General features: G+C 52.0%; 1 protein-coding gene across 1 annotated transcript in view; it reads right to left on the bottom strand.

The window, feature by feature from the left end:
- The window catches only part of Pacsin1 (protein kinase C and casein kinase substrate in neurons 1), a 44432-nt gene extending 33590 nt beyond the window's left edge, over positions 1 to 10842 (bottom strand). The window contains exon 1 of the mRNA XM_027389010.2: positions 10475 to 10842. The gene's annotated coding sequence lies outside the window, so the exon portion shown is untranslated. The remainder of the gene's footprint in view (positions 1 to 10474) is intronic.
- Positions 10843 to 15514: the final 4672 nt, after the last annotated feature.

The following is a 15514-nucleotide window of genomic DNA, read 5'->3' as shown; positions in this document are numbered from 1 at the left end:
CTCTCCATACCTTACAGCCATCCTTTTACATTGTCCTTTCCCCCAGTGTCCCCAGGCAGCTACAACAGTGCCTGCCACTCAGCAGAGGGTGGCTGACTAAATGACAGATGAACCATCTATTGTTGGCATGGGGGGAATCTGACCATATTACATCTTCCTGGCGGCAGCTAGCTGACCATCCAGCCAACACTGACTGTCCCTATGAAGACTGCACCTATGGGATCACCCCAAAGTGGAATGCCAAAAACAGGGTGCCAGTGCACCGTCCCCCACAGATGTGAGTGTCTGCCCGCCACACCCTACGCCGGGAAAAGGCTTACTGTGAGGATTTGTGCTGCTGGATTAACCTTGTTTAGAAGTTCGGCCTCCCCTGCCCATCTGAATAGACAGGCACTCTTTGATCAGTACAGAGAATCAGTTTACTGACCCACAATTCAAAACTGCTCTGTGGGCTGGGGTGGTGACCCAGTGGGTAACAGGTTTGCCACATGACCCTCAGGCCCTGAGTCTGAACCCTGGGAACACACTTCAAGCTGGGCATGGCAGTGTCTGTAATGCCAGTGCTCCTATAGAGAGACGGAAGAGATATGAGGACCCATGGAATTCTGGACGGAGCAGCAAAGAGCAAGAGACGCTGTCTGAAGCAAGGTGGCTGAGCTGTCTCCTAATCTCATGCTTGGACTGTTACACACACACACACACACACACACACACACACACACACACACACACACACCACACACACAGAGTTAATTCTGTCTGTTTCAAATAATCACCCAGGACCCCTCCCCCAAAACAGAAAAAGAGCAAACAGGAGACTCTGCCCTCTTTCCCTCAAGAGGCCAAAGGACACCAGGACAATTTAGATTTCGGATAAGAGACTCATCTCGAGTATTTATTTATCGTGGAGGGGTGTGTGTGTGGCACAGTGCACTTGTGGGGGTCACAGGACGACTGTGGAAGCCCTTATCTTCTTCTACCCTGTGAGTCCTCAGTCTTGGCCGCCAGCATCTTTACCCTTGAGGGACAGCAGACCAGATAAAAATGTCCTATTACAGCTAAGTCTAGGACTGTCACGGGAGAACACAAAGCCTGCACTCTGTCATTGAGATACCATGAAAAACCTTGTTGTTGTTTTTGTTTGTTTGTTTGTACCAATATGCACATACAACATTTTGGGATATATTTATGCTAAAAAGGAACAAATAGGGGGCTGGAGAGATGGCTCAGAGGTTAAGAGCACTGTCTGCTCTTCCAGAGGTCCTGAGTTCAATTCCCAGCAACCACATGGTGGCTCACAACCATCGTTATGAGATCTGGTGCTCTCTTCTGGTGTGCAAATATACATGGAAGCAGAATGTTGTATACATAATAAATAAATAAAATCTTTAAAAAAAGGAACAAATAAATTTGTTTATCTGAGCTTTTTTCTTAGTGCTGGAATTTAACCCAGGGCCTTGGGCACGCTACAGAAGCACTTTACTATGGAGCCACACCCTGCTCAAATTCTTAGTTCACCATTGAACCAGGCACCCCGTATCTTATCTGACAACTGCTACCCCAGCCTACAACAGCTTTTAACTTTTTTTGATATGTTTGTTTTATTCTATGTATATGGGTATTTTGCCTGCATGGATCCCTGTGTACGGCATGCGGCTGGATATCTTTACTTCCTATGTATTAGCGTTTTGCCTGCAATGGATACCTATGTACCGAGTGTGCCTGGTACCTGATATGGTCAGAAGAGGGTTCCAGATACTCTGGGACTGAAGCACAGTTTTGATCTGCCTTGTGAGTGCTGGGAATCAAACCCAGGTAGGTCCTTTGCAAGAGCAGCCAGTACTCTTGACCGATAAACCATCTAGACTTGGTTGTAGGTCTTAATTTGTGTATGTTTTTACCTTTCCTTCTCCTGGAATATACTTGACATTTGTTATCATTGTGTATAGTTTTGGTATTAGACTTAAAACCTTCTTCTTTAGACAAAATGGGAATTGTAGTGGTGTCTTGCCTTGCCACACCCTTTGGGCATGGTTACCATTATACGGTAAAGAAGGGGCTGGCTCGCACTCTCTGGGGTTTCCAGAAGAGAAGAGCATCAGGAGAGCCATGGCCTCTGGTACCCCCCCCGCCCCGCCCCCAGCCTTCAGGAACCTGTTTGTAAGTGTAAGGCAGTTCTATCTCTCCAACCCCACAGAGCCACTCCCCACAGAGCTGGCAGCACTCACTCCGTTGCCTCCCTCAGCCCACTCACACCCTTCCTCTACCCTTCTTAGAGGTGGCATCATCCGTTGCCCTGGCTGCTCTGGGCACCATCTCTAGATGCCCCACATTGGTCCCCAGCAGCAGTGACAGGATGAGGATGCTGGGATCCAACTGGACACACCTCTGAAAGTCCCTCCAGCTGGTCAGAGCCGCCGGGGTCACCTGTGATCGCCACTGTCACTGAACTGAAGCTCTGCTTCTGTGGGTGGGTGGCTCCTGTTGGGTACCTCCTGGCCATCTTGCCCCAGTTTCTGATGGCAATGAAACCAACTGCAAAGTACACATGGCAAGCAGATGGCTCCAATGGTGGCTAATGGCTTCCTGGTCCTGTCTAAATCTCTAAATTATCCTCAGCAAACACCAATTACTTTACAGTAAGAAGAAATGAACAAATGAACATTTAAAAAAAAGCTGGGCATTGGTGGTGCACACCTTTGAAGCCAGCACTCGGGAGGCAGAGGCAGAGGCAGGCGGATCTCTGTGAGTGTGAGACCAGTATGGTCTACAGAGTGAGTTCTAGGGCTACACAGAGAAATCCTATCTCAAAAAAAAAAAAAGAAAGAAAGAAAGAAAGGAAAAGAAAGAAAGAAAGAAAGAAAGAAAGAAAGAAAGAAGAAAAAGATGAAACCCTGTTGTTTGAAATGGTCTCATAGAGTCTAGACTGCATTTGGCTACTTCATATATATCGCCAAGGCCAGCCTTGGAGGCTTAATTGTCCTGCTTCTACCTTCCAGGCGCTGATTTCACAGATGTGTGTGGCCACAGCTGGCTTGCAAGGCTGGGCTCTTTCTTCTTTTGTTTTACGTTTATTTGCCACAGCATGAGTGGAGGTCAAAGGACAACTTGTGGGAGTCAGCTCTCTCCTTCTACTATGTGGGTCCCAGAAGTGAAACTCAAGTCATCGGGCTTGGTGGCAGGCTCCTCTTCCCAGTGGTCACCTGGACAGCCTGGAAGGTTGCTCTTGTTGCTCTGTTTTTCTTTAAGAAGAATGTACAGGCCGGGCGTTGGTCATGCTCTAATGGCTGTCCTGGGTCTCCTGGCTCTTCCCAGTGAGCTGTGTGTGTGTGCGCGCAGCACTTGGGAGACAGAGGTAGGTGTTATCTCTGTGAGTTCAAGGCCAGCCTGGTCTACTCAGTGAGTTCCAGGACAGTCAGGGCTACATAATGAGACCTTGTCTCTAAATATGAAATAATAATAATAATAATAATAATAATAATAATAATAATAAGAAGAAGAAGAAGAAGAAGAAGAAGAAATGTAAATAAGAGAAATATAAAACTGAGGGCCAAGGCTATCTACGCAGCACAGAGGGAACGCCCCTTGCCTAGAATTCCCCATTGAGGGATGTCACAGTGAGGGATGTCCCCACTGAGGGGCTGGGATGTCACAGTGAGTTCAAGGCCCTTGGCTGGACCCTGTCCCTACCCAGACCACCCGTTCTCCCAGCTCCTCCTCTTGCTTCCACAGGGGTTGCCCAATCAGTGAGCTCTTTCCCTGATGGCCTTCCCTGTCCTTCCTGGCCCCCCAGGCCCACAGAACAGTGAGGTCTCCCCGGCCACTGATTCCAGCTGGGGAGGCATCTGTCTCCTGAGCAGGGAGAGCCCTGCCTGAAGTCATGGTGGAGTCACTATGTCAGGCTTCACAAGTTCAGTGAGTCCCTCTGTGTCAGCCTTGGAGACACAGGACTAGGACCCCCTCACCCCCCTACCCCCCACCCCCGCATCCACGGACTCACTCCATATCCCAGGGAAAGATGACACTCAAAAACTGAGGCAGTGTGACACTGGAGGGTCTGAGGAGGGGGGAGCAGGATGGGGAGGGGGACACAGCCAAGGAAGCTCCCGAGGCCTTGCAGGTGAGGCCAGTGTGTCTTGGCTGAGGACCTGAAGGAGTCTCAGAGCAGTGGAAGGCAGAGTGGGGATGAGGCGGGGTCAGCTGACTGGGCACAGCGGTGCAGACTTGTCAAAGGAGCAGGTCTGGCCAAGAAGGGCTCTGCCATGTCACCTTCACACACACAGCTCACTGGGAAGAGCCAGGAGACCCAGGACAGCCACTAGAGCATGACCTGGATGGTCTTGTTATAGTTGGTGCGGAAGGTCTGAGCATAGCACACGGGAGAAATCACCAAAGCCCTCAACAATGGGACAGACTCCCCGAGGACATTAGGGGCCAACAACAGAACCGAAGCCCCTCCATAGCCAAAGCTGCCCTTCAGCCCCAGGCCTGGAGGAGCTTGGTGGCTTTGATCCTGGGAGTGGGGTGGGGGGGGGCGGTAGAAAGACCAGAGGGGGCTCCCTTCCATCTTTCAGCTTGCTGACAATTGCCTAGAATTTTTCAGTCATTCATTCATTCTGCAAACATTTCTTCAGTGTCTGACTGAGTCCTTCTCAGACACTGGAGCCATGACAGAGACAAATGGGATTCTTAGCCAGAAGACACTTTGGTCTAGAGAGCGACAGACAGGACATAATAGCCTCAAGGCTGACAGGGTCCAAGAACCTGGTGTGGGAGGTGGCCTCTCACCTGGGGCCTCAGGAGGCTGCTTGGAGAGGGTGGTCTGAGGAGCCAGGCAAACATCTGATAAGAAAACCAGGCTGGGGGCAGAGCTTCCCAAACCACTGGTAATCTGCACCCCAGCTGTGCCGGGGCTCCTGACAATGGTAGCTATTTCTGGTTGTGCCTCGAAAAAGAAGGTGGCCGCATGTGTGACTTCCCCCAGGCTGCAGAGCTGGGCTTGGGGGAGGTGGGGGAAAGCTGGCGTTTGAAGCTGGGTCTGGCCAAGCTTCTGGGGTTTTGCTACTGTGTCCCAGGCACGTTAATGACCCTTTAACCTTTCCACAGCCTCCTGAAAGATGACCACAAGCAGGGGAGCGCCCCAACCGTGACCAAATGGTCCGAGGTTGGTAGAGGAGGGCAGTGTGGCGCAGAGAGGTTCTGCTGCGTCTGCGGGGGGAGGGGCGGGGGGGGGGCTCGGCATCACCACCTCCTCTCTGCTTCCACCTCCCACCCCAGCTGGTGGGGGGGGGGAGGGGTCGGAAGCAAAAGCAAAGAAGGAAGTACCTGTAATCCAAACCAGACATCGCCGGCTGTGCTTCTCCCCAGCCCACTCTGAACCAGAAATAACATACGCACCAAGCTGGCACCGGCCCACCCATCCCAGCTGGTCCCAGAAAACCACACTCAACCCCCGAGGCCAGGCCCCAGCTTCCCAACAAACCCGACTTCTGCTCGCGGTAAAGGCTTCCCTTTCAGCATCCCCAAGGGGCCTAGCTCAGGGCCATCCTGGATCGCCTGGGTCAAGCCCAAGAGCATCCCCGGGTGCGCGCCCGCCTCTCTCCGGGTACCTGTCCTCGGCTGCGTCAGCGCCATCACACGCTGGGGACCTGCACCCCTCCCCGGGACCCTGCACTCCCGACTCCCACCCCACCCCGTGCCCGCCCCACGCTTTACACCCCCTACCTGGGCGCCCGAGGGCCGGACACCATCGGCGGCGGCGGGGGCGAAGCGGGCGGCGGCGGCCCGGCCTCGAGCCCGGACAGCTGCCCGGGGAGGAGGAGGAGGAGGAGGAGGAGGCTGCGCGACCGCCGCGCTCTCTCTCCGGGGCTGCGGGAAGGAGGAAGGTCAGAGACTCCGCGGAGCGCAGCGCAGCGCGGGGGCGGAGGCGACGCGGATTAGAGCGGCTTCTAGGCGAGCCAATGGCGGCGCGGTGGCTGCGCAGGTGGCAGCGCCGCGGTACCCGGAGGCCGCGCCCGCCCGCCCGCGCCCGCTCCCCCCAGCTCGGTGCGTGGTTCCTGCGCGCTCCTAATCCCTGCGTCTCACGTGTGGGTGCACGCAGGACAGGGGCTTGCTTAGGTCTAGCCTTGGTGTGACGACCCCTTCCTCTACCTATGTGCAGAGGCGCACAGGGCAGGGGCCTGCGGTCTAGCCCTGGTGTGATGACCCCCCTCTTCTACCCGTGTATAGGGGTGCATGCAGGACATGGGAACGGTGGGAGGGAGAGAGAGAGAGAGAGAGAGAGAGAGAGAGAGAGAGAGAGAGAGAGAGAGAGAGAGAGAGAGAGAGAGAGAGAGAGAGATTCTCTTCCATCCTATCTCATGGCCCACCCCCACCTTCAGCTCTGCCAAGACCTGTGGGGACCCTCTGGTCACAGTTCCCGTTCAGCTGGCTACTCAAGGCCTTCTCCGAGGCTTTCTGTGACTTGGAATCTAAAAAGTGACCCCCAGATGCTTCCAGGAAGCAGACTTCTGCCCCAGAAGTGGGGTCTAAGGGGGAAGATTCATGCACTGTGTCTGCTGGGCCTGCCGTAAAGCAGGCACTGAGCAGTGAGACAGCTGGGCTTCCGTAGGACAAAGCTGACTACCTCCAGGGTGGTGGTGGTGCACACCTTTGATCCCAGCACTCGGGAGGCAGAGGCAGGGCAATCTGTGAGTCCGAGGCCAGCCTGGTCTCCTTCCCTGGCTCACACTCAGGAGAGAACTGGGTGTTGAACAGGGTAGGAGAATGCATTTTGAAGTGGTAAGCCCAAGATTGAAGACAGGTCTGGAGAGAAGAGAAACGACACAGGACTGGCCAGGACCAGACTGGGTGAGGCTGATTTAGAACACTAGACTTCCAGTGCTGACCCCGGTTTGCCGCAGACTTCACTTCTCTTTATTGTACCCCTGAGCTGATCAGCGTGTGTCTATACTTCCTGAATACCCTGGTGGTGAACCCTCACTGTGAGCTCTGCAGTTCTCTATGTCAGAGCCTCAGAAGAATGCTGTACAGTCCTTGCTCATTTGGTAAGTATTCTCGGAGCAGTGGGACAGTGGTGGCACACCTCTTTAATCCCAGCATTCGGGAGGCAGAGGCAGGCAGATCTCTGTGAGTTCAAGGCCAGCCTGGTCTACAGACAGATTTAGGACAGGGTCCAAAGCTACAGAGAAACCCTGTCTCGGAAAAAAAAAAAAAAAAAAAAAAAAAAAAAAAAAAAAAAAAAAAAGAATTCCCTGATCACTGGTTCCAAACTAGGTCCTAAGAGCCTAGAGGAAGACAACACCTACTAGCAGGCCATAGGGCAGAACCTACACTAGGGCTGGACCAGACAGTCAAGTGTGTATACTGACTAGGGAACAGAGCGATAAAATGACTGTCCGTTACCAAGGGGCTTGTTGCTTGATTTACACAGTACAGGCCGTCGTCGTGCCAGAGAAGCTGCTCCATGAGGCTGGGTGCCTGGCAGTCCCAGTTTGGCACTGAGGGCCTGGAGGATTTCTGAGGAGCCACAATAGAGAAGGCTGCAGGGCTCTGGGCAGAGCTGTCCCGCAAGGTTTGCTAGAGGTGCTGAAGGATGGCTGAAATTCTGGCTAGCCAGATGGCACAGGAGTCCGGGAACTGTTAGGCAAGGTCAGCACCTGCTTTCAGTAGCCTGGGGCAGATGAGGCCCACCCTCTCTTCCAGCCTCACCACCTCCCAATTCCTGTTCCCCACACCTCAACCTGGAGTTTCCCATCAGCCCCGGGCAAAGGTGTGAGGCTCGCATGGGTGGGACACAGTTCACTTGGCTCCCCTGCGAACCCTCTGTGACTCAGCCTCGTGTGGCAAGGTATTTAAGTAGAGTGTCTGAGATCTAGGGAAGCCACTGACACACCCAGGGCTCTCGGTTCATACTGACAGTGATGGTGGTTACACTTCCTGGCAGGGTGCTGGGGCCAAAGTATGGAAAGCATTTAGCCTAGTGGGTGGGGGACATGGAGCTTCATAACCACAACTGTATGCGCTCCCAGTGCTGCGGAACACCCCCCATACAGGACTGTCTTCACGTCAAGAGGCTGGTTGCCCACAAAGGCTATTTTGGGGGGAGGCTCCCCCAAAAAGTAAGACATAGTTTCCCTGTGTAGCCTTGGCTGTCTTATAATTTACTCTATTGATCAGGCTCACTGGCCTCAAACTCATAGAGATCTGCCTGTCTCTGCTTCCCAAGTGCAAGCATTAAAGGCCTTCGACGCCACTGCCTGGCTTCTGCAAGGCGAAGGCTCCTACAGAGCTGTGGAGGAGGAAAAAGCTAGAAACCCTGCCCCTCCCTTTGCCAGCACTGGCCTAGCTCAGTGGGAAAGTGTTTTCATGGAGACAGATTGGAGCCCACAGGGTGAGGGCTGAGAAGGCAGAGAGAAAAGACAGTAAGCTCTCTTAATAATAATAATATAATAATAATAATATAATAATGCCAGAGGAGTCCGAAGTGCCAGATTTCCTGACAGCGCATGTGCTGTCACTCAATGGCAGACAGCGCCGGCACACAGAGAGTTTAAGGTCAGCTTGGGCCACTTAAAAATCAAACAGGAGGCCAGGCAGGGTGGCACATGAATTTAATCTCAGCACTAGGGAGGCAGAGGCAGGAGGATCTCTGTGAGTTCGAGACCAGCCTGTCTACAAAGCGAGTGCCAGGATAGGCTCCATAGCTAGAGATAAACCACCACCCTCCAAAGAAAAATAAACAAAACAACAACAAAAAAGTTGAACATCACCCTCAACTGTACAACACCACTCTAGGAAGATACATTCAACTGTCTCAGAGAGAGAGAGAGAGAGAGAGAGAGAGAGAGAGAGAGAGAGAGAGAGACTCAAGCCCCCTTCCTTCTTCCCCACAAGCCTTTTCACTATCTGTAAGAAGGGACTGAAATCTGCCTTCTGCCTGCCCCTCTCCTGGGCCTAACACACAGTGTCAGTTACCAATCCATTATTCATTCACTGGTGTATTCATTCCCACGCCTGCTCAGCACTGTCCACATGTCTTTTGTGTCTCACTGTCCTCAGGGACAGCCGCGCCTGGCCCCATGCTCTACGAGGCACAAAGTCTGAGGGAGGAAGCCTTGGACAGAGGGAGGTTTGGAGTTGAGGGAGGGAAGAAAACACCGGGGTCACATCTTACCGGGCTGAGGAAAGCCAGGAGGCAGGGACACTAGAGAGTGGGAAATGTTTGGAAAAGCAAACCTTGGTTGCAGAGGCAGAGGGAAGGTGGGGGTGGCACACGGGAGGGAGGGAGGGAGGCGACAGGGACAGAACAGGAAGGTGGGTCAGGTTCATCTCTGAAGGCAGCTCTGCAGTCAGACCCTCTGGAAGGAAGCTGGTCTAATTTAGGAAGCGTGGACAGTCCATGTCGGTTCCTGCAACATTTTATTTTGGGTTATACAGGGATGGAGTGTGTGGTGGAGTGTGTTCTCATTTTTTTTTCCAGCTTTTTGGCTGCTAAGGTGTGAATTCAACCCCAGCCACGCCTCAGCTCTACACACAGAGGCCCTGGCTGTCTCCCCACTCACCCTCTATTTTTGGTTTTTATTTATTTATTTATTTTGAGACAGGGTTTCTCTGTCTTGAAAACAGCCCTGTCTGTCCTGAAACTCTCTCTGTAGACCAAGCTTCCTGGAACTCACAGAGATCCGCCTGCCTCTGCTGCGATCAAAGGCGTGTGAGCGCCACCACTGCCCAGTTCAGCTTCTGACCTCTCCCTGGGTTCTGGAGCGCTGGGATTACAAGCATGTGCCACCATGCCCAGTTTTGGGTTCTGTTGTTGTTTTAATTTCTCAAAAATTACTATTTTCACTTTTATTAAGACATGTTATCCCTGGCTGTCCTAAAACTTGCTCTGTAGACCAGGCTGGCCTTGAACTCACAGAGATCCTCCTGCCTCTGCCTCCCGAGTGCTGGGATTAAAGGTGTGCTCCACGATGTTGAGAGTTAAAATTATCTGGTCTTATTCTATGTGTGCGTGGCATGAATCATCTGTGCGTTTGAGCCCAAGTGGCTCTCTACACGTGTGGAGGTCAGAAGACAACTCCTTTCGGCCCCCGCCCCACCCCCAGTCCCGGCCCCAGCCCCACCCCACCCCCAGCCCCAGCCTGGCCACCCCCTGGAAGGCCAGGGATTGCCCCGCTTCTGGTAGATGTGGATTCTGAAGCCCAGAGTGTGGAAGTGACTCATTGAAGGTCACACAGCACATCAGTGACAGAGCTGGGGCTAAAAACAGGTCTCTGAGCCGTGATGGAGCTGCGGCCTCCTTGTCTCCCTGCTCCCCTTAGAGCCTGGGCGAGCTGGAGCGGGACTGTGACTGGCTGGGCCAGCTGCCCGGTGCAGTGTTTACTTTCTGCAGCAGGCTGTGCTGTGGGGCAGACTTTCAGCCCCTCTGCCCTCTCCTCACCACCACCCCCTGGTCCCCGCCAGCCGGCCTCACCTTGCACACGGTGCACAGGGACCACTGCCAGCTGAGTCCCAAGACCAGGGTGTCCGGACCCTGCAATTGTGGTTTCTCTGCCCGTGACTCACGTCGGGAAGCCACACCTCCTTCGTGAATCCCTTAACCTTTGTGAGGTGCCCGGATTTAGGACCCAGCGTCGGGCCGGAGGCGGCTTACCCAGGACACACAGACACTGTCAAACGGAGACTTTCTCCGAACCGAACCCGGCTCTTCCTGAATTTAAGGCATGCGAACCTCGGGGAGACTGTGCTCACTAACCATCAGAGAGGTTAGGTAACTTGAGCAAAGCCACACAGCTGCAAAGTTTGGAGCTGCTATTTAAATCCAGGCAGTCTGGTGCCAAGGACCACATCCTGTTCTGTGCCTAGAAAGAGCAAGCGCGACTGGGCGCTGACTCCATCCTCTGGGCTTGACCCTCTCTGGGGTGCCTGCGCCTGTGGCCTGGACACTCTCGCCACCTAGTGGTATTGGACCTCAAATGCAGGCGGAATTGCTGCGCCCGTCTCTCCCGGTGAGGATGTTTGGAGGGAGTTGGGGATGGTGTTAACTTCTCATCCTCCTGCCTCCACTTCCCAATTGACGGCGCTCTCATCCGGAGCTGTCCAGACAGGTGCGAGCCGAGCCGCCACGGGGGCGCTGGGAACTGAGCCTGGTCCTCTGCAAGAGCAGAGTGTGCTCGAAACCGCCGAGCCAGCTCCCCAGCCTTACTGTTTTCAGAGACAAGGTTTCATGAACACTGTAGCCCAGCTTGGCCTTGAACTCAGTGTAATCCTCCTGCCTCGACCTCCTAAATTCCGAGATCGCAGGAACAAGTCCCACCGTGCCCATCTATTCCTTTTATTTATTTTTATTTTTAATGTGTGGAGGAGGGTCAGAGGGCAGCTTCCTAGAATTGTGGTCTCCTGGATTTGAACTCAGGTTCTCAGGCTTGCATTTTGGGGCAGCAAATACCTTTAAACTTTCTTGCTCTTGCTACCTGATTTTTTTTCCAAGTTACTATTTATTTATTTGTGTTAGGGTGGGGGTGTTGGGATGTATAGAGGCCAGAGACCAACTTTTGGAAATTGACTCTCTCCTTCTAAGATATGGGCCCTAGGGATCAAACTCAGGTCATTGTGCTTGGCAACAAGCGCCCTTACCCATTTAGCCGCTCCATCTGTTCCTGACATTAATCTTACACGGGGATGTACACCTGTAATCTCAGCTTTCAAAAGACTGAGACAGGAGGGTCAAGAGTTTCAAGTAAGTTTGGGTGATAAAGCAACACCTTGTCTCAAAGAATCAGACACAAGGTTGGAGGAAGGGCAGTCCGTGCAGGGCAGTCGGCTTTCACGCATGGCTAGCCTCTTACCATGCTGTCTTAGTCATTCCTCGCTGTGACAAACACCTGGGAGAAGCCATTTAAACGGAGAAGGGGTTTATTTTGGCTCATGGTTTGAACCCAGGGTGGACTGGGTCTATCGCCTTGGTCTGAAGCCAAGCAGACTGTCCTGGCGGTGGGAATATGTTCATCGTAATAGCCAGGGGAGACACAAAGCTGTGTACTACTGAGCCTCTCTTTCTCTCCTTTTTCTTTTTCCTTCTCCTCCTCCTTTTTTATTTTTATTTTCTTTGACATTATATGGCTCTGGCTGTCCTGGAACTTGCTCAGTAGACCAATCTGGCCTTGAACTCTTTCTCCCAAGGGCTGGGATTAAAGGCAAGTGCCAAAAAAAAAAAAAAAAAAAAAAAGAAAGAAAGAAAGAAAAAAGAAAAAGGCAAGCGCCATCACCTGCCTTGGGCCTCTCTTTCTGATACCCTTTTCTGTTCTCATGCCTATTGGGTAGCAGCTCCATGCTCATCCTCTCATCTTATAATCCTATCCGGAAACATATACACAGCCTTTGCTTCACTCACCCAGCCCCCACCTTTGGCTGCTTTAAGACAGGGTCTCACATAGCCTAGCGTATCCTTGAATGAGCTCTGGGGAACTTCTGACCCCTGCTTCATCTCTCTTCATGAGCGAAGGGATTACAGCTACACACTCTCTTCCGCCACATCTGCTATGCTAGGTTCAAGCCCAGGGCCAGCGCTCCACCCAGCCAGCCACACAGCTGCATCTCCAGCCTCTCCCCAGGTGTTTTCGTCATTATTATATATTGGAGACGGTCTTGCTAGGTGGGGGTGGCACACGCCTTTAATGCCGGCACTCTGGAGACTGAGGCAGGTGGATCTCTGTGAGGCCAGGCTGGTTTACAGAGTGAGTTCCAGATCAGCTAGGGCTGATGAGCTGGGGGTGGGGGAGATTAGCCATTACACACCAGATAGTGCCGGAGACATGCTTCCGCGGTGGTGCAGGTGGGGTGGGGGGTGGGGGTGGGGGGTTATGTGTCCAGGTCCCAAAGAGGATATGTGGAGTGGGGTGGGCAGGAGGAGATGTCCTGTTCTGAGGTGAACTGGGATGGTTGCCAGCAGCGTTTATTGAAAAAGAACACAGCTTTTGTACTCTATAGCTGCACATAGATTAAAGGGGCAAGCGATGGACTGGGGAGGTGAGGGGCTGAAGAATCTCACTCCCACCTGGACAACGGGCGGGCGCCAGTCATATGTTCATGAAAGGGGCACAAGTTCCTCTTACCAGAGACCAGGACGACTGCTTCGCAGAAGGGAGTGGAGGCCCTTATCCAAATGCCTGACCTTGGGAACAGACTTCAGGGGAGCAGGCACTTAATTATACTGTCATTTCTTAGTCTTGCTATATGGAACTGCTCCCCTCATAACACGCCCATCAGGGAAGGTCCCGGCATCTTACTCTTTCCCCATGACACCGTACGGTTCTGATGTCTCTGTAATTGTTAACTGGACTCAACTCTGGCCTTCAATTGCCTCAGGCTCTGCGGCTTTGGAATCAGGTGTGTCTAGTAAATCTAACATTCCTGTTCGTGGTGTCGTTAGGAGGGCACAGTGGAATTCCTGGTTCCAAGGTGGTGAGGATTTTTTTCCCCAAAAGGGTTATTTTGTTTAGAGAGGCTACCAATGTACACGTTTTCCTCCTTTACCAAAGCCTACACAAACTTTCCCAAAGGTAAATGCGCTAACAGTGAGAATCATTAAAAATGTAAGTTAAAAGGTGTTGGAGGAGTCTGGTCTGCAATGTCGGAATGCTAGCAGCTATGATCACCCTGTGGTCCACACCACGATACAACTTTGAAACCCACATTTTTTTGATAAGGAAATGGGCTGTGTTGATGTTGAGCCCAGGCCCAGTGCTCCAAAGTTTGCATCTTGGGTCCACAGAGGCCTCATTTGATCAAATAGTCTTGCTCTTGGCTGCAGGATTGCATGACTTGCCACAGGTCTGGAGACACCCATGGGTCTCAAGGCAGGTTCTTCTGAATTGTAGAAAGCAGTCTCTCTCTGATCCCAGTTGTCACCTGCTTCTTTCTCCAAATCCGACCCCAATGGAAGAAGATGGGTTCTGTGCAGAGACTCTGCCCAGGGCCCTCAGGGAGCCTTCCAGCCAGACTGCACTCTCTGCTTCCCTGCTTTTTGGTCTTTTGTTTTGGTGTGTGTGTGTTTGTACATATGTGTGTGTGACTATGTGTGTGTATGTGAGTATATGTGTGTGTGTACGTTTATGTGTGTACATATAAGTATGTGTACTGGCGTGTGGAGGCCATAGGTTTGCATTGGGTGTCTTTCCCAATCACTTTCCACTTTATTTTCTGTGACAGAGATTCTCACCTGGAACCCACTAATTGGGCTGGGTTAGCTGGCCAATGACACCTAGGGCTCCTTCTGTCTCTGTCTCCTCAGCACAAGGATTCCATGGATGTTGCCACCACATCTGGAAGTTTTACATGGGTGCAGGGAATCCAAACTCAGGTCCTCAGGCTCATACAGTTAGTTAGCACCTTACTGACTGAGCTGTCTCTGTCTCCCCAGGCTCTGGTCTTGGGGGGGGGCATGTTGTTTTATTTTATGTGTGTGTGTTGCCTGCATATATGTCTATGTACCACGTACAGTCCAGGATATGATCTTGTCTCAAAAGAGCAAACAGAGTGGGGCTGGAGAGATGGCTCAGTGGTTAAGAGCCCTGGCTGCTCTTCCAGAGGACCTGGGTTCAATTCCCAGAACCCACATGGCAACTTTCAACTGTTTGTAATTCTAGTTCCAGGGGAATCTGACACCTTCACACCAATGCACATAAAATAAATTAAAAAAACAAACAACAGAGCTAGTGTGGTGGCTCACCCCTTTGATCCCAGCAGAGCAGGGATCAGGAGGCAGAGCAGGTGGATCTCTGAGTCTGAGGCCAGGCTGGTCTAGAAAGCCAGTACAATGTTATAGAATACTAGTTGAAGGTGTGTTACATTGTTGTTGCTGTAGAACATTTGTTTAAGATGCAAAGATGTGGCCAGGCATTGGACACACCTTTGATCCCAGCACTGGGGCAGGCAGAGGCAGGTGGATCACTGTGAGTTCGAGACCAGCCTGGTCTACAAGAGTTAGTTTCATGACAGCCTCCAAAGCCACATAGAAACCCTGTCTCAAAAAACAAACAAACAAAAAGATACAAAGATGTGTTGTGTTCTTTTTTTTTTTTTTTTAAATATTTACTTACTGTGTCTACAGTGTTCTGCCTATAAACCAGAAGGGGGCACTATTTTTTAGATGGTTTTGAGCCACTAAGTGGCTACTGGGAATTGAACTCAGGATCTCTGGAAGAACAGTCACTGCTCTTAACCTCTGAGCCATCTCTCCAGCTCCATGTTATGTTCTTTTATGTTGTATTTGTCTCACTCTGTGAAGCTGTGTTACTTTGCCTGCCAAAAACACCTGAAGGTCTAATAAAGAGCTGAATGGCCAGTATCGAGGCAGGAGAGGGATAGGCGGGGCTGCCAGGCAGAGACAATGAAGAGAAGCAAGAAGAGGCAGAAGACATCAGGGGCCAGTCACCCAGCCACACAGCAAGCCACAGAGTAAGAAGTAAAGAAAGGCATACCGAATAGAGAAAAATAAAAGCCCAGAGGCAAA

Source organism: Cricetulus griseus, assembly GCF_003668045.3.
Source record: "Cricetulus griseus strain 17A/GY chromosome 1 unlocalized genomic scaffold, alternate assembly CriGri-PICRH-1.0 chr1_0, whole genome shotgun sequence".
NCBI classification, from domain to species: Eukaryota; Metazoa; Chordata; class Mammalia; order Rodentia; family Cricetidae; genus Cricetulus; species Cricetulus griseus.
This window is presented reverse-complemented; position numbering and strand designations above follow the sequence as displayed.